Source organism: Periplaneta americana, chromosome 7 (genome assembly GCF_040183065.1).
Source record: "Periplaneta americana isolate PAMFEO1 chromosome 7, P.americana_PAMFEO1_priV1, whole genome shotgun sequence".
NCBI classification, from domain to species: domain Eukaryota; kingdom Metazoa; phylum Arthropoda; class Insecta; order Blattodea; family Blattidae; genus Periplaneta; species Periplaneta americana.
This window is the reverse complement of record NC_091123.1, coordinates 89693436-89715265: the sequence shown is the minus strand read 5'-3', so window position 1 is coordinate 89715265 and position 21830 is coordinate 89693436. Positions and strand designations below refer to the sequence as shown.

The window sequence follows — 21830 nt, the reverse complement described above, 5'->3', positions numbered from 1 at the left end:
TATTCACAATATTATCCATAACATAATGTATTTCTAAAGAAGGTGTACAAATGGCGACCTCCAACTTTGATGCATAAGTTGTATTGTCTCTGTAAAAACTGTCGCACTCTCTATAATATTGCTGGAGTTGTATAAATGACGTTGCGTGCAACTACAATATTTTATTCTTGCTGCAAACGTTTTTTCGTTGTTTACTGATGTTTAGTAAACAAAACCTCCAAGAAGAAATCCAGTGCAGTGAAGTCCGGGGAGCATGCTGGCCATTCAACAAAGCCTCCTCTTCCAAACCATCTCTCAGGAAATGCTGATTGATAGCCTATATTCACGATTTTCGTAACGATCAAATTTGTCACCGGTATGTTTCGTCACGGTAGGATTTGTAACAATGTCATGTTTTGTCGCAGAATATGTTTCGTCACACGGTTCTTTTGTGACAACGTGTTCTGTCACAGCCTCTATTTCGGCTCTTCGAACATTTTGCAGTGAAATAGAACACAGACACCAGTACAATCCAATCTTTTCATGTCTTGGTGTATATTAGAAGTTTCGCTCTGGAGCGCTTGGAGAAGATGATACAATGAAGGATGATGTTTTCCAATTTATTAATGTGTTAAGACGTCTGTGCAACGCCTCGCATGCGTTTGTTGTTCTCGGAAGGTTTTCCAATGTCTGGGCGTATCACTTTAAGGTGGATAGAGGGAAGGTAGGTACCTGCATTCCTCTTCCATGCTTTCGTCCCTTAACGTAGGTATCTTCAACGTACTTAAAGATTGTGATTGTGTCCTGGGGCAGGTCATAAGTGTCAACCACATTTTCCTCTGAAATGAAAACTAATGCTATTAGCGAATGAAACTGAGCTCGTAAGTTAAGATTGTCTTCATGGCGATACTCATCAGATAATCCCTGAGACTGGAGTCGTCTCCAAAAAGATTGTCCGTGATGAAGCAAAGAACCGGCGAGTTTCGTCTGTGGGAATATATTTGAAACAACCGTCATTACTATTGCTTCATAGTCAGTCGATACAAAGTGTGGTTACAATTGTAGATGAAAAAGATGAAAATGATCGTTTTCATCTTGTTATGTGTATTAAAAATAACTTCATAGGCGTCGACCTGATTGGCGAGTTGGTATAGCGCTTGCCTTCTATGCCCAAGGTTGCGGGTTCGATCCCGGGCCAGGTCGATGGCATTTAAGTGTGCTTAAATGCGACAGGCTCATGTCAGTAGATTTAGTGGCATGTAAAAGAACTCCTGCGGGAAAAAATTCCGGCACATCCGGCGACGCTGATATAACCTTCGCAGTTGCGAGCGTCGTTAAATAAAACATAACAATTTCATAGGCACGCCTTATTTTCCTTTTCATAAATACGATAATTGAATGTTACTATCTATGGAGTTAACATGCATAGCGTATAATTGTTGGAATATTAACGTGAAAAATAAAAAAGTTTGTCGCTTAAGAATTTTGAGAGTGTGAATGTCTATTTTTAACGGGTGGGTGACTTCAAAGTTGGTTTTTTTCTCACTGTCCAAAAAAGATTTTGATTCCAAATTTTTTCTATGCTTTCCTTAGATATTTGTCTATGAATCCTAAAAATTACAGTGCAATTGATTGCTTCTTATAGGAGCTACGACATTGTTTGAGAGCATACTTCTCTATTCTTGATGGCGCCGGCAAACTGACGGTCACTAGCCGTTAAATGTGAATGTGTTGCCATTGGACGTGACGGTGACGGTGCCGGTCCGTGACATTGACGTTCCGTATAATGTGAATCGACTTAATGGCGTACATTTGAATGCTCCGTCCATAAGCCAGTAAACACTTTTCTGTAATTGTTACAATTTCCGATCACTTCCGAATATAAGAAAATTTTCTACAAGTGCAGCATCAAAATGTCAAAGCCACTGGTCACCGTCAATTGTTTTCTTATATCTACAATATCGGTGATGGTACCTCTGGAAATAAGCCAAAAATAAATTAACAACCTTTATCTATGACGGCCGGGATTCGATTCCCGGCGGGGTCAGAAATTTTCATGTAAAATCTCTACCTCGGGACTAGGAGAGATGGCGGTGCGCAACTTCTAATTACTAGATTGTGCACCAATAAGCCTGGGTTAAGTCCCAAATCTCTCCGCAGTGCATATGAAGAGAAGGCATATGTCACTGTTGATAGTGATTCGTCTATAGGACGGGGACGTTAAGCCTGGCGGACCCTTGGTACTATTCGACAGGAGTAGGCTACGTGCCGGCATCCTCCCTTCCTCGCCATCATCATCACTCATTCCAGACACTACACTTACACGAACACTTATACATACACTCACCCTAGTACACGACATAACTCTACACAGATACACATCATGTACAGCGTGGCCCGACGAAGTGGTGTACAACTAGAAAATGGGTCACAGTCTTGCCATCTATCCGCAATATGCGAAACCCGAAACACGTAAAGTGAAGTGAGTAGGCATTGGATACATACATACATACATACATACATACATACATACATACGTAGTGTGACGAAACATACCTATGATAAAACAATTTTGGCAAAAAACCCGGATCCCCGTGAAATATTCCGGGGCACTCTGAATAGAATGAACTGTAAACAGTAACATCATCCGGAACATGAACTGAATTTTTTAAATGTATAATGAGACAGTATGTGTCAACTTCGTGGCACTCATTTTTTATTGTTACTTTTGTTTCATGCTTGAATAGGACGCACATTCATCTTCACTCCGAATTTGGTGTACCAGTAGATTATGTCATGCAGTTAATGCAGTTACTCTGTTTTAGCAAGATTTGTGCACCCTGATGATTGAGGAAGCCACTATTACTTCACTTGTTTCTTTTCTAATCTACAAGGATTAATAAAAAAACTTCGTACTGTGTAGCACACTAGTTAAATTAAGATTCTTCAGCACGAATAATTAGTATAATGCTTCTGTAGTAGACCAAATAGGCTGAAGAGGCTTAGACCTAAAGTCTTCGTGACGAAATTTGTCTAGGGAACGCCTGAAGAGCAGTTAAGCTTCTCACATCCGAGACACAGTGCTACGGACCAGCATCCCAATATAATTAATACGTGCAATAAAATCATAAAAGAACAACACAAGGCACCGCTGCCCTTTATAACACATCCGTGGAAGTGGAGGCAAATTAATCTGGAACATTAACAATATAAAATGCGGAATTTCTTACATCTCGCCTCAGTCTGCGTCTGACTTGTCGAAGATAAAAGGATTTTACAAAAGAATGTTCACCGGTAATAAAAATGAGGTCAAAGAGAGCTTCCCTTGGGGAAAGGTATTAAATCCGCCGCGCCGACAAGAAACTATATTACGTTTGCGACAGCGCCGTCCTTGGTATTTGAAACATCAGCTCTGATCGTGGAGCTGTAGAGAAAGCCACATTATTTATAAAACGTGTTAGTCATGTCCATCTATTGTCTCTTGTCAGAATGCTCGCTACCAAAGGGACAGCAAGATAACATAGTTATCTTATTCTGGAAAGCGATGTTCCTGACTCTATGACGTTGGTCTCTAAATTCGATAAAGTCTTAGTCATCAGCATCTATGGCGGAAAGACAACTCTAAGTTATCTACTACAGATTGTAATCCACATGACAAAAATAAGATTGTGTTGGCCAGGAAAAGTTTACAACTGTATTATACTATTTTCTGGTAGAATATGTTGGTATGTCGTCGTTGCAATAACTCTTATGTGCAAAATAGGAAAATTTTCAGTAGGAAGAAAAAACACATTTATTCTTCTATGGCAATAGTGTACAGGAGTTTGTGAATCCTTACAATTTCGAAAGAAAGAAATATAATTACATATAGGAGATTTTATTATTTGCTGTATCATTATTTAAGTTATTTAATAGAATGAAACTCGGGAGGAAATTAAACACAGAATAAATATGGGGAATGCCTGTTATTATTCGGTTGAGAAGCTTTTATCATCCAGCCTGCTGTCAAAATCTGAAAGTTAGAATTTATAAAACAGTTATATTACCGATTGTTCTGTATGGTTGTGAAACTTGGACTCTCACTTTGAGAGAGGAACAGACAGTAGGTTAAGTGTGTTTGAGAATAAGGTGCTTAGGAAAATATTTCGGGATAAGAGGGGTGGAATTACAGGAGAATGGAGAAAGTTACACAACACAGAACTGCAAGCAATGTATTCTTCACCTGACATAATTAGGAACATTAAATCCAGACGTTTGAGATGGGCAGGGAGTGTAGCACGTATGGGCGAATCCAGAAGTGCATATAGAGTGTTAGTTGAGAGGCCGGAGGGAAGAAGACCTTTGGGGAGGCCGAGACGTAGATGGGAAGATAATATTAAAATGGATTTGAGGGAGGTGGGATATGATGGTAGAGACTGGATCAATCTTGCTCAGGCGGGCTTATGTGAGGGCGGCAATGAATCTCCGGGTTTCTTAAAAGCCAGTAAGTAATGGAGCAAAAATCTGAAAATCGATAAATATGTCACATAGGAGTTTTTGCCGGAACAACGACGATATTCTACAGGGACATTATTTTATTTTTACTTCAATTTTTATTGTACCTGAGTTTTTGAATGTACTTCACTCCCACCTCTTCTACGAATGAAGTTCAACCGTCTTCCACACAGATCCAAGTCATAGTAGCCTTACCGTCACAGTACGTTCCAAAAATATGTTCGCGTTTTCCAATGACGAAAGAGCTTTCAATATTGCATCATTTTCGCAAAGGTACTGTCGTCCATTTGCCTACGTCGCATTCCAGTTTCCCCCACCTGCTTCTATTCGCCTCTCGATAAAGGCTAGTGGCTGGGCTGTCTTAGCTCTTTTCTGGGAACATTAATTTCTGTTAGGAATTGGGCATATACGTAATATTATACCCATACAACTGTTTAAAATAACTTAAATAACAGGCCTCGTTAAGTAATTAACTGTCACGTGATTTCGCTCCTTTCTACGATCCTGCGACATAATCACTTGGACGGACAGTAGATAGAATGTCTGAGTAATTTTATCTTTTCGGATCGAGCAGAAGTGAAGATTGAATTTACAGTACGTAAGGTACTCTTTTATAGAGTAGGTACATAATTATTTCAACATGAGTTAGGCCTACTAGTACGAATGACGAAACTGGTAATTGGAATTACATACATTAATCGAAATGAACCGCCACCATTTTGAAAAATGTGTTTAAATATCCATATTATGATTATTTTTCAATTTAACTTCATTCTCTATAGTGTACGCTAATGTGCTGTAGAAACTCTAATATACACTGCATAATGAATACGTCCGCATGGATAGCTCAGTTCGTGAGTAAAAACACTCATTGTTAATACTGTACTGTATTTTGATTAAACAAAAACCTAATGAAAATTATCAAACTCAAAAGCTTGATATTTCCTAGTTTACGTAAATGGATGAACTTCTTTTGTTCCCTCCTATACCTAGTAAAGTGATTTGTTTGTATATTACGCCATCGAACTCCAGTCATGGAAGGGGTTAGCAACCGTTGATTCAAAGGTATAGGCAGGTTAATATCAGAAATGTTAGTAAAAATAAAATTATGTCCCTGTATATTATTCAGTCTACCTGGATTAAGAGTACATCCAGTGAAATTTCGATTTTCTAAAGAAATGAAGTTGGAAGTCTGACATTGTTTACAGTTACTTTTACTCCTTATAAATAGTGTTTATACCAGATTTAATTTAATTTGCTTTAAGAATGTGCGAATTATTAACAATTTTGTAATTTAAATTATTTTCTTGAAAAAAATCGCTATTATTCCTACAAATTTTAACATTTTTGCTTAAAATTACATTTTTACGAGTACTTTCAAACATCCCAAAACAAAACTTGCTATCCAGTGTTTTTATTTCTTTCACTCAACTCCCAAAAAAGAAAAAAAAAATCATACTGTCAACTCTAAAAACAGTAAAAAAAATTAGCGACTCCTGTACACAAAAATTAATATTAAAAAATGTGAGATTTAGAGAAAATCCTGATAGTATGTTTTGTTACACACATATAATACAGGGACATCATTTTATTTTTACTAACATTTTTAATATTAACTTGACTATACCTCTGGATCAACGCCGTTTGCTACCCCCTTCCACGACTGGAGTTCGATGATACTGGCGTAATATACAAACAAATCACTTTACTAGGTATAGGAGGGAAGAAAAGTAGTTCATCCATTTACGTAAACTAGGAAATATCGCGCTTTTGAGTTTGATAATTTTCATTAGATTTTTGTTTAATCAAAATACAGCACATTATTAACAATGAGTGTTTTTACTCACGAACTGAGCTGTCCATGTGGACGTATTCATTATACAGTGTATATTATACTGTCTACAGCACATTAGCATACAATACAGAGAATGAAGTTAAATTAAAAAAATAATCATAATATGGATATTTAAACACATTTTTAAAATGGTGGCCGTTCATTTCGATACAGGCTTCAGTTCTTTTGTGCATATTATTGCACTATAGACTATTGTACCTAATCCCAATTACCAGTTTCGTCCTTCGTACTAGTAACTCATATTGAGATAATTATGTACCTACTCTATAAAAGAGTACCTTACGTACTGTAAATTCAATCTTCACTTCTGCCCGATCCGAAAAGATAAAATTACTCAGACATACTATCTGCTGTCCGTCCAAGTGGTTATGTCGTAGGGTCGTAGAAAGGGAGAAAATGACTTGAAACTTAATTACTTAACGACACCCTTTTTATTTAAGTTATTTTAAACAGTTGTATAATATTACGTAGACGTCCAATTCCTAACAGAAATTAATGTTCTCAGAAAAGAGCTAAGACAGCCCAGCCACTAGTTGACGAATAAAAGCTGGTGAGGGAAACCGGGATACGACGTAGGCAAATGGACGACAGTACCTGTGCGAAAATGATTCAATATTGAAAGCTCTTTCGTCACTGGAAAACGCGAACATATTTTTGGAAAGTACTGTTTACGATGACCGTAAGGCTACTATGACTGTATATGCGGTCTTGGATCTGTGTGCAGGACGGTTGAACTTCATTAGTAGAAGAGGTGGGAGTGAAGTACATTCAAAAACTCAGGTACAATAAAAATTGAAGTAAAAATAAAATGATGTCCTTGTACAAGTTTCACAAAAAAGTAATTCGTGTAGTACATATTCTGTACGATAAATAGCATTTTTAGCGAAACAAAATGTGCAAAAAAACAAAAACAGAGAAAAATAATTTTGAACTATTTTAAATTAATATAAATGCATGCATATGCCTTTACAAATTGGCCACCGAAACATACAATTGGAGAGGCACAGGAGAGTGAAAATTGGTCAGAGCTTTCTTAGACAATAAATAAGTTTTTAATTATTTTAAAAACTAAAAATGAGATTTTTTTGGCCAAAAACGAGAAATTTTCACCTAAGAGTAGTGTACCCTTAATATTTTGATTTATTTGGGGTAGACTTTATTGCATGCATATCCCATACACTAATGAACAGCAACAATATTGGATTGGAGGATCTCTAATATCACAATACGAGTGTCGAAAGTAAGTTTTGTTAGGCTTGCAAACTACTTTCCAGGGAGCACATCGGCACAGTAGCACAGCAGCATTATGTCAACTTCAGCGGAGGCGTTAAAGGCAGATTGCGTAACCAGAGCTGCACGAATGTACAGTATAGTCAGTCCTAGCTATTTCATGCTGTAACTTTTAACAGTAGAACAACCAACCCACTGACACAGGAGATATTAATGCACAGAACTTGATACTGCACGTCTGTTCCAATGCAGCCACGCTCTAGTGTCGTCGACACGCCTCAACCCTCATGTCTTCTGCTTCTTACAGTGAGCATGCGACGAGTTTCGTACCAAGGGGATTGTTGAAATATCACATGAGTAATGCTGGTCCTCACAGTGAGAACGTGGCACTACCTTGTCTCTCTCCAAGTAATAATTAGTCTACGGTCTGGATGTTTTGTTTTCTCTGTTACTTGCAACTTATGTTTCTTGTATGTTCGTTTATACAGAGTGATTCACCAGGATTTACCGTCACTTACGGAGCTTATTTCCGAAGACATTCTGAGCAAAAAATGTCATATAAACATTTGTCCTAATCTCAATATATTCAGAGTTACACTAATTTGAAGTTTTTGTAAAATACCTTTTTTCTTTAGTCTTAAAGGTAAAAGAATATTACAAATTGAGAATGAACTATTCGGAAGTATCATTTCTTTAATTGCCTAGTGTTCTGAAGCTAAAAATGTGTCGTCTGTTGCATTGTATAGATTTTGTTTTTCGATTTTTAACTAAAAATTATATCATTCTTACGCACTTATAAAAATTGTTACAAATCATACGACTTTAGAAACTTGATTCTTTACAGTTTAATTATGCATTCTAATGTCCAGTCTTCAAGAATTTACAAGAGTGACGTGATTTGTAACAATTGTTGTGAAAACTGCGTAAGAAAATGTAATTTTGTAATTAAAAATCGAAAAAGAATTCTGTACGAAGCAACTATGGAATTCACAACACATTTTTAGCTTCAGAATATAAGCTAATTAAAAAAATGATACTCCTGAATAGTTCAGTCTTTATCTGTAATATTCTTTTACCTTTAAAACTCAGGAATAATGGTATTTTACAAACAATTTGAAATTAGTGTAAGTCCGAAAATATTGAGATTAGAACAAATGATTATATGAATATTTTGCTCAGAATGTCTTCGGAAATAAACTCCGTAAGGGACGGTAAATACTCATAAATCACCTTGTATACTTTAAAGAAGAAAAATTTCGGATTTGCAACCTATGTAATATAATATACGTTTCGGAACTATTAGGACCAAGACATCCAAGACCTGATGGGTCGTCTACTGTGTGGGCTCTGTCACGCCTGGCTAGCCCAAACAACTACCTAGCCAGAAGAGCCAAATGCTAGCAAATCCTCCTCACAGAACATCCCACTATTCATCCTCTTTTACTGTCTCAGCCCCCGTGACTGGAATTCTCTATCTCAGAAAATTAGGGGCTGTCAGACAATAACTACTTTGAAGAACAGGCTAAACGATATTTTACGGACGTAATCAAACTGAAGTTAAAATTATAATCATGATTAAGATTAATAATTTCATTATATTTAGGTACGACTATGAATAATAATAATAATAATAATAATAATAATAATAATAATAATAATACATAATTATTTTGTTGGTATGTTGGGAAGATAAAAGAAATTGTTATTGTATTATATTAATTATGTTTTGTTTATAGTAATGTATTAATTTTGTATTATACTGGTTGAGTGGAAGAGAAGGCCGTATAGTCTTAATTTTGCCAGTTAAAATACACCATTATTATTATTATTATTATTATTATTACTACTACTACTACTATTATTATTATTATTATTATTATTATTATTATTATTATTATTATTATTATTATTATTATTATAGATATAATCGATCATGCTTGGTAGACGACACTTCAGGTTTTGGGTAACATGAACTCTTTGTGGCACACATTCATGTCTTATTCTGTCTTCTATTTTACACTCTCTATTATTCTCCATATCCATATTTCAAATGCTTCCAAATCGTTTCTCTTTCCTACGCCGTAATGTTTCTGCACCATATAAAGCCACACTCCACACAAAGCACTTAATTAGTCTCTTCCTTGGTTTTTTTTCCAGAGGTCAGCAAAAGATACTCATTTTTCTATTAAAATCCTTCTTTGTCATTGCTATCCTTCTTTTGACTTTCTGTAAGCAGCTCATGTTATAGCTTGTACTTTGTACACCACAAGTACGTATATTTGAAGCTGTCCACTTGTTCTGCTGCCTCATTTCGGATTCTCACGTTTACCTTCTTTATTTTTCTTTCGATAACCATAATCTTCGTCTTGTTTGTATTTATCTTCACCGCATACTGTTCATAGCTAGCTCCAATAACATATATCTTATTTTCATCTTATCTTCTGCTAACAACGCCGTATCAGCAAATCTTATGCACTTTATTCTTCTTCCTCCTAGCATCACCCCTCCCATATTCTGGAAAGAGTTCTTCAGTTAAAGCCTGAAATATCATAGCGTATATTCTTCCGAATACCCGAAGGGTTCGAAGATTCCTGTATTCTTCGACGAATAAGTTTAAGAATTTTCCATAAGCTTTAAAAACCTCTTTAGAAGAATGTTTTATCAGATACTATAACATACCACATCTCTTTTCATGCGACTTAGTTCATTGGAGTCACGGCTTTTTAGCAGCCCAGGACACGAACCATTCGCGCTTTAAAGCAGCGTTGCCTAGTTGTAATGCTAAGATTCAGTCGCTGTTAGTTAAGTTGAATATTACTAGTACACGCGTCGAGACAAACTATTGTAATCGCGAAGAAGATGAGACGAATGAACAAAGTCGCGTGAAAAGCATTGTACTTGAAGTCCCAAAGAAAATATATCTGAAAGAAAAGAGCGAACCCGAAAACTACTAAGATGAAGATGGAGATTGTGGCAATGCAGTAAGAGCGCAAGAAGACATTTTAGCATTGAAAAACCTGATAAATACTCAGGCCTACAGAGCGTCTATGAGTTGCATATTTTCAAGGTACACAGTATTTGCCCAAATATATCAGGAAAACTTATAACAAGCATATTGCAGGTAATAAAATGATATCTATGGAGCTACAAGACATTCTTTATTATTACTAGTCTACTAGAACAAGAGTGTTCCATGTAATATCATGTCATTTTTCGATAATTTCTGATTGCTCACGATCTGCTGATAGACATTCGCAATCCGTTGACTTAATTGTATACAAATCACTGACTGAATTTGAATACACCAAACTCTTCAAATGCCCTTACAGACAAGGACCTAAGGAATTAAGGTTGGGGGTCCGTGCATGCTAAGTGATTGGATCTCATGCCCACCTGAAATTACAGCGTATATAGACAACCTAGAAGTACCTTTGTTAAAGTGAGAAATGCTGAAAAGTTAAGTGGCAATCTCTGTTCTTATCGAAAAATGTTAACACATCTCAGATGATTTTTTTTTGTAGGGAGGAGGGACTCGAAGGCTTATACTGCAGCCTGAGGCTTACTGTGCTTACCACTCCTATTGTGTGGATGATTGTGTAGCCGAACGGCCTCGCTCTTATACAAGTACAGCACGCTGCACCGAAAACTGAACCCGGACTATGGTATGGATGATGATGATGATATATAAATTTTATTAATGATGGCGAAATAAGTCCAAGGCCCAACGCCGAAATTTACCCAAAATTTCTGCTTCAATTGGTTGAGGGAAAACCCCGAAAAAAACCCCAACCAGGATTCGAATCCGGGCCCGCTCGTTTCACGGGCAGACGCGTTGATCATTACTCCACAGCGGTGGGCATCAGAGACCTTAACATCCTTAAATCCTTCCTCTTCGATGTAGTATATCCTTATTCTAAATATCGTTTGTTAGAAGTATTTTTACGTAGTTTATTCGCTACAATATAGGTACATAAAAGTCTGTAAATTTTGGACACTCTGTGTTAGAAATAAATAAATAAAAGTTCTAACATTTGTGATTGACCGGCATTGAAGTTGGCGAGCGTTTTGGTTAGCAGAAATGATCAGAAGTTCAACCATGAGAGATTAACGAAGATGGCCACAATGAAGATGATAACGAAGACAACAATGATAATGATGATGACGTATAACTTTGTCACAATGATAATTATGACAATAACGAGAACCCTGTCGATGATGAATCAAAATATATTCGTATGTCTTGAAGTTATTAGGAAATAAGGTTCTAATCGCCACACAATATTTACACTGTTGCATGACATTAGTAACCCCTCCACATCAGTAGCAGGAATGAACAGGTGAGTTGTCAAAGGATGTTTTGGTCTTTGATGGCATCCATTTCATTTCAATAGAGACACAGCGGCAGCATTTGTTTATTTGCAATAAATTCCCGTTCTTACATGGCAGCTGAAGGAAAATAATTCAGTATGCAAATTGAGCAGCCTGTTCAAACCAGTCTATAATTATTTTGCTGATGAGAACATGTAAGTTCTTCACAAATCCCCAAAGTTCATTACCACCGATATTTGAAAAAAAAACACCATAATGAATTCGTAGCAGAGGTTACTGCAATTTGGGTAACAAGCTGGGAACAGACATTCGTAATACATCAGTTATGCAGATGCCGTCACGGTACTCGCCCGAAGACTTCCCAATGTCGTCCATTAGAGCAAGAAGCAGATGAACTACTCAGTGGTCACTGCATAGTTGTTTGCAACAAGATAATAACTTGCTTTATGTTTCACATCACAAGTTTATACAGGGTGTATCTAAATTGGTGTCAAATATTTCGGGGACGTGTTCCTAACATCAAAACAATTAAAAAAGTTAATAAGAATATGGGTCTGAAAACCATTCGTTAGGGAGTTATTAAAGGATTTGTCCGTTCATTGACCGTTGATTGACGTTTTTTTTTTTTTTTTTTTTTGTGTAGAGGAAAGAAATCAGAAGAAAATGTATTCTGTGAGTGAACAGAACGAAATGATTTGCATCATTTAATTGATGATGTGCTTCTGGACGTCATCCAACGAATGTGTTTTAACACGATGCTGCTCTAGCTCATTTCAGTCTGATAGTTCGTAATTTTTTAATGATCGATTTCCCCAAAGATGTATTGGTCGAAGGGGATTCATTGCATGGCCTGCTCGATCGCCTGATTTGATTTCAATGGATTTCTTCGTCTGGGGTTTATGCGACTCCTGTACTTAATGTTGATATTCTGAGAGCGTATCCAAACTGGATTTCACGAAATACGAAACACTCCAGAAATTTTCAACAGAGTATGCTAGAGCATGTAACGCAGGTTTAGGGTACACATCGAAGCAGGAGGAAGCCACTCCGAGCAATTTTTGTAACATTAAATTTTGTCTTTTAACTCTGAAATAAATTATTTTGAGACCAATGTTCATATGAACTTTTTGTAATGTTATGGTTTTAGGAACATGTCCCCGAAATATTTGACACCAATTTAGATACACCCTGTATTGTAACGATAATGTCGCTGTCCGTCTCTTCAACTTCCATGCATGTTGTTGACACCGTTAATGTCTGAATAATAATATAAGTAACCAAACAATCTTAGTCAATCTTATTTCAGAGCAAAAAGAGTTCCGCTTACCTTATTTAGAAATACTGGAGCGTATTTTTATTCATCAGCTTACTCAATCCTTTCTACGATGAGTTTGTTCTGATTACCTGTAATGGATAAACCATTTTCGTTTAGTATTCCTGGATTCTTCCAAGACATTATATCACCAAGCTGATTATTCAAATACTCTCTATTCACTTCCACAAAGTGAATTATGTCCTGCATTTCAGACTGCTCTTCTTATATTCGGATTCGTATTCCTATCTGCTACAGTTTTTCTTTGTATTGTCCTTCTCTGACGCCTGAAGTCAAGGGCTCTCGAACTTTAATTTCTTTTAAATTAAATTAGAAAAATAACTTGCTCCCGAACTTTAATTTCTTTCAAATTAAATTAGAAAAATAACTTATGATGAGTTGCCAGACCTAACGCTTGCAAATATTTAATGCAATGTATTCCACTGTATTTATTTTTATTTTTTTGTATCTTATTTTTATTGTGTAATCATGTAAATAGTGTTTATTTATCACTTAACACGAATATGTATTCCACTATGTTGGTTTTTATTATTATTTTTTTATTATTAGTATATTTTTGTTATTGTGTACATTTTATTCAATTGTCGGTTTCTGGTTTAATATGTAAATCTTACTTACTTGTAATCTAATACTAATATGTACTCCAATGTGTTTATTTTTATTTTTACTGTGTACATTTTTTATTGAATTATCGACTTCTGTTTTTTTGCGTAATTCGTATTTGATTCTAACAACATTAATATGTATTCCACTATATTTATTTTTATTTTATGAGGTAAATTTTTATGTATCTATCTCTTTTGATCTCATTATGTACCTAAATCAGTATGTAATTACTTAAATCCGATCCAGTTGTATGTTCAACTATGTAAGCAAGTTTTAATTCTGGTTGAGTGTAAGAGGTCTTAGGGCCTTAACTCTGCCAGGTTAAATAAAGTCATTATTATTACTATTATTATTACTATTATTATTATTATTATTATTATTATTATTATTATTATTATTATTATTGCTATCCTCATCATTATCATTATATATTTAACCTCATTGTCGGTAATTCCTGCACAGTCGCTTTTGTGTCCGTGAGAGTTCAGTTCAAGAAAATAATCTTCTTACTAAGGTTTACTTTATCTTTATGTTCTTGAGCATTCATTACTCTAGACCAGGGGCTCTTAACCTTTTGAAGATTGTGAGCATCCCCACATGTACGTACAGTCCGCGTCACCGTTTTGGTGTGTGAAATAAGTAATGGGAACGTTAAATGCGAGTGTTTTACATTTGTTGCTGTCAGTCTGACAACTGTGTTTGGCAAATGGCTTATGTGACGTGTATAGGAAGTGGTACCATTCTCAACTGCACTAGCAACATGCTCACAAACTGGACAATATATAACTAGAACACACGCCAAGAACGCTGGCGCCAGCTGTAATATTAAATGAGCGACCGCCATGAAATGGAATAGGTTTATTTGGCTTATATGGATACAAAAATAAAATAATACAGAACTTTCGAATAACTTTCGAAACACTCACCAGGATAATATACTTGAAATTGAATGTTACTCATAATTTCAGTGATGCCCAAGGAGAAGCCGCTTGTAGCTACACATAGTATTGTTGCTGATGTGAATGAGTTAATCATGATCGTGCTTTGTTCGTGAGGTACTTCATAATTGAGAAGGTTTTTCTTTCGCCTAGTCAGATTATCTCGAAAATATAAAGACATTTGAGAGAAACACTCCACAGTATTTGGAGCCTTTTGTATCTTCTGCCCCAACGATTATTACTTCTCATTTTAAAACAAATACTTCAGCGCTAAGGAGAACTGTAGATCTATCGATTTATTTAAGTTCCTCACGTGCAGCCATATTATTCTCTTGATTTCTTTGTTTAAGTCCGTAATGAATTGAAAGGGATTGATTATATATCATAAAATACGGGAAGCGCTAACAGGTCTGTAAGATAATATGATAACAGATGTATAGGAACACTAGGGTATTTGTTCCGGCACGTACTGTACATCAAGGATAACTTAAAGACGGAACTATTATATTAAGATTTTGTTTGTACAACAAAGTTTGAATTGAAAAAAGGACTTCAAGAGCGCCCGTGCTCGCGAGCACATTTTTACTCGCATGACGAGAGAACCAAATGACATTACAAGAGCACTATAGTGCTCGCGAGCAACAGGTTGAGAACGCCTGCTCTAGATCAATACATGAAGATATTTAGATACGTTTGCTTTGCATTTCGTCATTGAAAATGATATACACTTAGACAGATAGACACATATTTAACATGTAGGTATGTGCTCGTAGATAGTAAACAGTACCGAGACGTACAGTACGAATGTAGGTAGTAAACAGGGAGAAGAAATCGGGAATAGTTCCGCGCGCTCCAACCGTAATCCTACTACTTCAATTTGTTGTAGGCCGTATTTTTCCATAAAATATGGCGCGGTACGTACATAGATGTGTTTTTTTCCCTATTTACATCTTCAGGTTGGCTTTTTGTTTTTCAAATCTAGCCGTGGAATCGATAATGTAGCTATTGTTGTTTTGTGGTAGGATGACAATCATGTCTATTCTTCTTGTACTGCCATTGTCTGCCAGTCCGTATACTTCTTCGAACACTAGCAAATTTATTGATCTAAAGTTCTAAACTGTTCGGCGATCATCGAACGAATTCTATGGTGTCGTGAGTTACGGAGTACTTCACGTGCGGACAAGAGCCCAGGACATGTGCAAGTGTTTCTGGCTCTCTATGGCATCGCCGACAGAGGATGTTGTCCCGAGTCCTGCCCGGAAGGGAACGTACAGAAGACACGTGTGCAGTAATTTAGTAGCTTCGCGCCACTCGCTAGAGGTTAAGCCTTCACGATGTAGTACCCAGGAATTCACCGAAGTAAACTCGCTGTATAGCCCTACGCCAAGAACTTTCTGAGGTAGGTTAGCCCAAGCCTGTAATTCCTTTTCTCGCAGTTTTTCCCTAATACGTCGAGCGTCATACAAACTGGTTCGTGGGTCTTTAATTACGTCGGATGCCTCGATCAACTGCAAAGATTTGACGTATCCGTTGCATTCTGTAATGAGATCACGAGTGGCTGTGACGTAGGGATTGGCTGACAGTGCGAGGACGCGACAATTATTGGCGTGCTGAAGATGGGCTTCCCACTCTGCTTTAAAGAGGCCAAGATTTTTACACTTCATATCTGAATAAAACATATGGTCTGGCGTATCCGTTGGAGCTGTAGAATTTGTTTTATTGTACTTTTGTTAAGTTTATCACTGTCATGAAGAAACTTAATTGGGATTTTATTCGGTTCCGCGGTTTAGAAGGGATAAATCAACGATGTACAAATAAATATGTTTAAAACCAGAAATTTTTGTTCAGTAGTCAATAAGGGCGTAGAAGCCAGTAAATACAGTTTTTTTTATATAGATTCAGTAGTGTTGTGTTTTTTATGTTGGAAACTAGTTTCTAAATGGACTTGAAGGCGAGTCCCTATGAACTTTATACGAAAATTAGGAAGAATAAAGTCAATCTCAACAGGTGTAAAACAAATGGGTTATTAATTATGTATTTTAAAAATACTTTATTATATCAGAAGCTGCCAACTAAAGAAATCCTATATATACACACAGAATTGTAGTGAAGTTTATCAAATCGGCAGAGAAACGGCCTACGTCCTTCGTTAACCTGTACCCTTATTATTATACAAACTATGCCACCAATCGCACACAAAATCATAATGTATGAATCATGCTGTTACAAGAGAAGCTCTATCACCTATCGGAATATTCTCAAAAGAGACACTGGAAGTCAGATATAAAGAAGTAAGAAAATACAGAGAATATCACACCAGAAATCGTCACGTATTAAATTCTGATATTTTTCGAAGGCTACTTTAAAGTTCAGATCCTCTGATCTCAATTAAAGATCTTCCAATATAAAACCAAAAGAAGGTCATTAGCAATTCGTAAACTCCTGTTAGTCAGTGATGAAGATGATGATAGTGATAGTAATAGTGTTAGTGATAGTGGCATTGACAGTTATAATAACCTTTAAAGTGGCAGTTTTTGTGATCCGTGAAAAATATACAGCTACATTTTTATCGGAAAAGGGCAGAAATAAATTCAACAATTTGGAAATGCTAGGGGAGTAATTTTACATTAAATACTTGTAATTGGTTAACCATTCTTACAATATTCGCTTTTCGTCACGTAAAATTCATTTTTTTAACTTGTTTTACACCTTTACACCAACTGTTTACCAGTATAACAAAATACTTTTCAACATTAAATAATACGGTGCAATAAATTAGGAATATGGAAGCATTTCCGTCCGCTTATATAGCGAGCAATGTAGTATTGATAATCATGTGACTGTAACAGTCAATCAGTGTTTCTACAATTTAAGAGCTCTATGATTTGCAACTGAATGCTGCTTCCAACATAATTAGTGACGTAAGTGTGTTTTTTTGTCTTTGTTATATAATTTACAATGGGCCTATTTGTGTTATAGGTCTAAGTTGACATAACAGAACACGAATACAAGATACGATGGAAGAGTAATGGAACGGAGAAAAACTCTCTCCGGCGCCGGGATTTGAACCCGGGTTTTCAGCTCTACGTGCTGATGCTTTATCCACTAAGCCACACCGGATACCACCCCGGCGTCGGACAGAATCTTCTCTCAGATTAAGTTCCAAACTCTTGGGTTCCCTCTAGTGGCCGCCCTCTGCACTACGTCATAGATGTCTATGAACGCAGGACCGAAGTCCACACATGTGCTGAGGTGCACTCGTTATGAGTGACTAGTTGGCCGGGATCCGACGGAATAAGCGCCGTCTTAAATCACAAAGTGATTTACGCATATCATATATATATATATATATATATATATATATATATAATCTGAGAGAAGATTCTGTCCGACGCCGGGGTGGTATCCGGTGTGGTTTAGTGGATAAAGCATCAGCACGTAGAGCTGAAAACCCAGGTTCAAATCCCGGTGCCGGAGAGAGTTTTTCTCCGTTCCATTACTCTTTCATCGTATGATGACGCAGAATATCTGCATGGAAATATCATATGTACTTCGGTACATTAAAATAATATATACGAATACAAGAGACAAGTGTTCCATGAAAGGACAAAGCATATTACCCAACTGCGCAGCTATCTGAAACAGCAAACAGAAGATGGCCGAACTTTGTGTGATGTTGCCAAAGCTCAGGAATACATAGCTGAAATTTAAGGCGAGGCAAGTTTTAGAACTAATTGTAGACGAGACTAATACATCGTTAAATCTATAGTGCTCGGGAAAAGTGGCACAATTCAAAAATGTTAATTTTACAGCAGAAGGAAAAAACTGTCTTCACACTGGTTTATGTCGATTTGATCTTTTGTATGAATTATTCTAATGGGAGAAATACTTATGTCTCCTTTCCCAAGCGAGCAGATGTTCCGTAAGTTGTCAATGGACTAATAAATTTTTTTTTGTAGAAATTGACTGATGCCACTTTTCCCAAGCACTGCAGAAATAAAAGTGGCAATAAGTTATACAATTTAGATTTGAAGTTATTTTCCCGGTACTTTGTAAAAGCAAAGCTGAGCAGATTACACTGAGGGATGTCAAAACGCCTGTACTACGTTCTCATACTACAAGCAGTACAAATCCAACAAGGATCACTTATCAGTAAGATAAAGTACAACCATCGCTCTTAAGGAGCCGGCCCGGATGGCTCAAGCAGTAGGGGGACGGCATGTCCCTATCGCTTGGTCCGAAGGGTTGTGGGTTCGAGTCCCGCCTCGGGCATGGGTGTTGTGATTGTATTAGTATAAGTAAAAAACAAAGGAACCAAAGGTAAAACAAACAGAAAACAAAAATAGATAACTTTGGAAAAACGGCCTCTGGCCGGTCGAAAAAAAAAAGAAAAAAAAAAAAAGGAAATGTTGTGCGGATTCTTGAGAGCGCACAGTGCAGGCGTTTTGACATCGCTGGACTACGCGAGAAATATGTTCAAACAGATTAAATTAAATAACAAAATATAGATACAGCATAAAATCACTGAAGAGTAAAAATAATTAAAGGAACAAAAAGTGAAAGTAAAACCTTCGAATCAGAGACCTATTACATATTAACATTCGACGTTATCTACGTACTTATTTATGTGTCAAGACACATAACGACGCCCCCTTTCTTAAAAACGTACGCCTATTTTTGTTCAGAAGTGGCTGACCGCGCAGGTCTAGAACTCAAGTGCTGGACTCTATGCTATAACGTGCAACATGATGTGGCTTCCAGGTCGCGACTTTCCCTTGTCAGCATAAACCTCTTCCATCACAAGTCTCACAGAATCTGTCGGAGACATACTGTAGCCCCGGCTATCTTAATTAAAGATCCACCAGCTGAGTGTGGCACGACTGGGTCTAGTGACATAGAAACGAACAAATATTAAAGCCGAAAGTTAATTATGGGACTCTTAATTAATTTCGGTATTAAGTGTAATGAAACGGGATTGCAACTCTTCGAAGTATATCAATGCTCACAGCAAATCTCCCGAAACCCACTCGTATTCTTGTGAGCGAGATAATTTGTAAGAACTGATAAATTAGTAGCTTTCCTGCCGGAAACTTTGACAACCAGGAACGCAAACTTTGTTATTCAACATGCATAATTGGGTTGGGGAACTTGTCGCAGGCGCCGGGGTGTCGGTCGCGTAAATTTGCAGGGGTGATGTGGCGCGGGGATGGTGAAGAAGGGAATACATGTCGCCAAGCGTCTCTCAACCGTGCACGCAACCCCTATTGCAGACATTAAAACATCGTTGTCGCTTTGTTATTTATTTACCTATATACCTAGTAAATGTTACTTTCATATCGAGGAGCGCAGTTAACATACAATCTTTTTTATAGATTTTTGTATCAATGTATTTGGTATTCGATTCCATGATGACAGAATAAGTATAGTATATATTACATAGCCTATACAGAATGTTAAAAAAAAATCAATATTGTGAGAGATGGTAGTATTAAACAAAACAAGAAAAAAAAGGCTAATAAACATGTGAACTAAAATTAATATCTTCAGAGGTATGAATACTTGTTCAATGTTTAATCGGATTTCCACAAAACAAAAGAGCATTCAATATTCTGAGACGTGGTTATTCATCAAAACAAGACAAACAAATTAATATCTCCCGAGATATGAATATTTGTTCATCAACATCAAGGAGATGCTCAGTATGATTTCCATTGAAAAAATAAAACATATTCAATACTCCAAGAAGTGATAGTATTCGTCAAAACTAAACAAAACAGAAAAAAATCTAATGGACATGGATCTTAAAATTAAATTTTGCACGAAAGAAGGATTCTGAAATAGGTATTGTCAGAAAAGCATTTCTTCTAATCTTACGTGTGCTCTTCGCTTGTATCTTATTAGCAGGGAACGGATTTATATGGACTAAAAATATATGAAATATGTAAATATATATGTAGTTATTTTTACCAAAATATGGAATTAAATATGGATTTTTACCAAAATATGGAATTAAATATGGACTTAAAATTATAAAAAAATGACTATGTACGTTAAATATTGGTACATTTTAATCAAACTAAACAAAAAATATAATGGACGTACCTTATCTTCCAATGTAGTTTCAACAAAACACAATTTTTATTGTCTGTTACCATAACAATAGGTTACAAACATTTCTTTCAAGTGCTGAAAAGTGAATCTTCTTCTATTGTCTCTGAGGATAGATTTATACTGACTAAAAGAGCGTTCGACGTCACAAGAAGTAACTGGTACATAATTCAATTTCACAATGTCTGCTGGGGATAAGTCCAAGTTAATCTTCACTGTTGATTCACCACTCATCACAGCAACAACCTTTTGTAGTTCTTCATATCCAGGGTTTTTTGAAAGTACAGTGTCCACCTTAGCTCTTACTGCATCTGCAACTTTACCTCTACCACGATTCAGTTGTTCCACAGTACTATTTATAATTTCAAAACTTTCAGATAGTGAAAGGTGCCTATTTTGGAGACTTTTGAGCGTTTTTATGATGCATGAAAATGTATGCTGAATGTGAGCTAAGTCATTCTTCACACTTATGTCACAGGTAACTGTTTTCGCAGTATCAATTGAGACTGCATCTTCAGAGTCCAATGCAAGGAGAACATTGTTAATAGAGTCTATATGTTCGGCATAATATTCAACTGCTTCTAGCCATGTACCCCATCTAGTTAAAATTGGCTTTGGTGGCAATGGAATTTCAGGGTACATTTCTTTCAACACGTTAACTCTACTGGGAGCTTTGAGAAATACTTTTTTCACTGATGAAATCAACAAATCTACTTTAGGGAAATTGTCTCTGACCACTTCTGCCACACGATGAAATGCATGCGCCACACAAGTAAAATGAGTCAATTTAGGATATACAACAGATAATGCTTGTCCAGCTTTGACCATATAAGGGGCAGCATCGCTAATAAAGAATAACACATTATCGTACATAATACCCTTTGGCCACAGGATACCCATAGCTTCGTTGAACAGTTTAACTATAGTTTTGTTATTGCACTTTTCTAGAACATCACAA

At 36.4% G+C, this 21830-nt stretch overlaps 1 protein-coding gene and 1 long non-coding RNA gene across 4 annotated transcripts in view; both read right to left on the bottom strand.

Annotated features, from left to right (window-relative positions):
- sano (serrano) overlaps positions 1 to 21830 on the bottom strand; it is a 699118-nt gene that overhangs the window by 531918 nt on the left and 145370 nt on the right. Inside the window, exon 1 of one of the 3 annotated variants that reach the window (XM_069831024.1) lies at positions 13215 to 16162. The exons of the other annotated variants lie outside the window; for them this stretch is intronic. The gene's annotated coding sequence lies outside the window, so the exon portion shown is untranslated. Of the gene's footprint in view, positions 1 to 13214; positions 16163 to 21830 lie in introns of those variants that run through there. 3 annotated transcript variants of the gene reach the window in all.
- The window catches only part of LOC138703277 (uncharacterized), a 563229-nt gene that overhangs the window by 531918 nt on the left and 9481 nt on the right, over positions 1 to 21830 (bottom strand). The window lies entirely within an intron of this gene.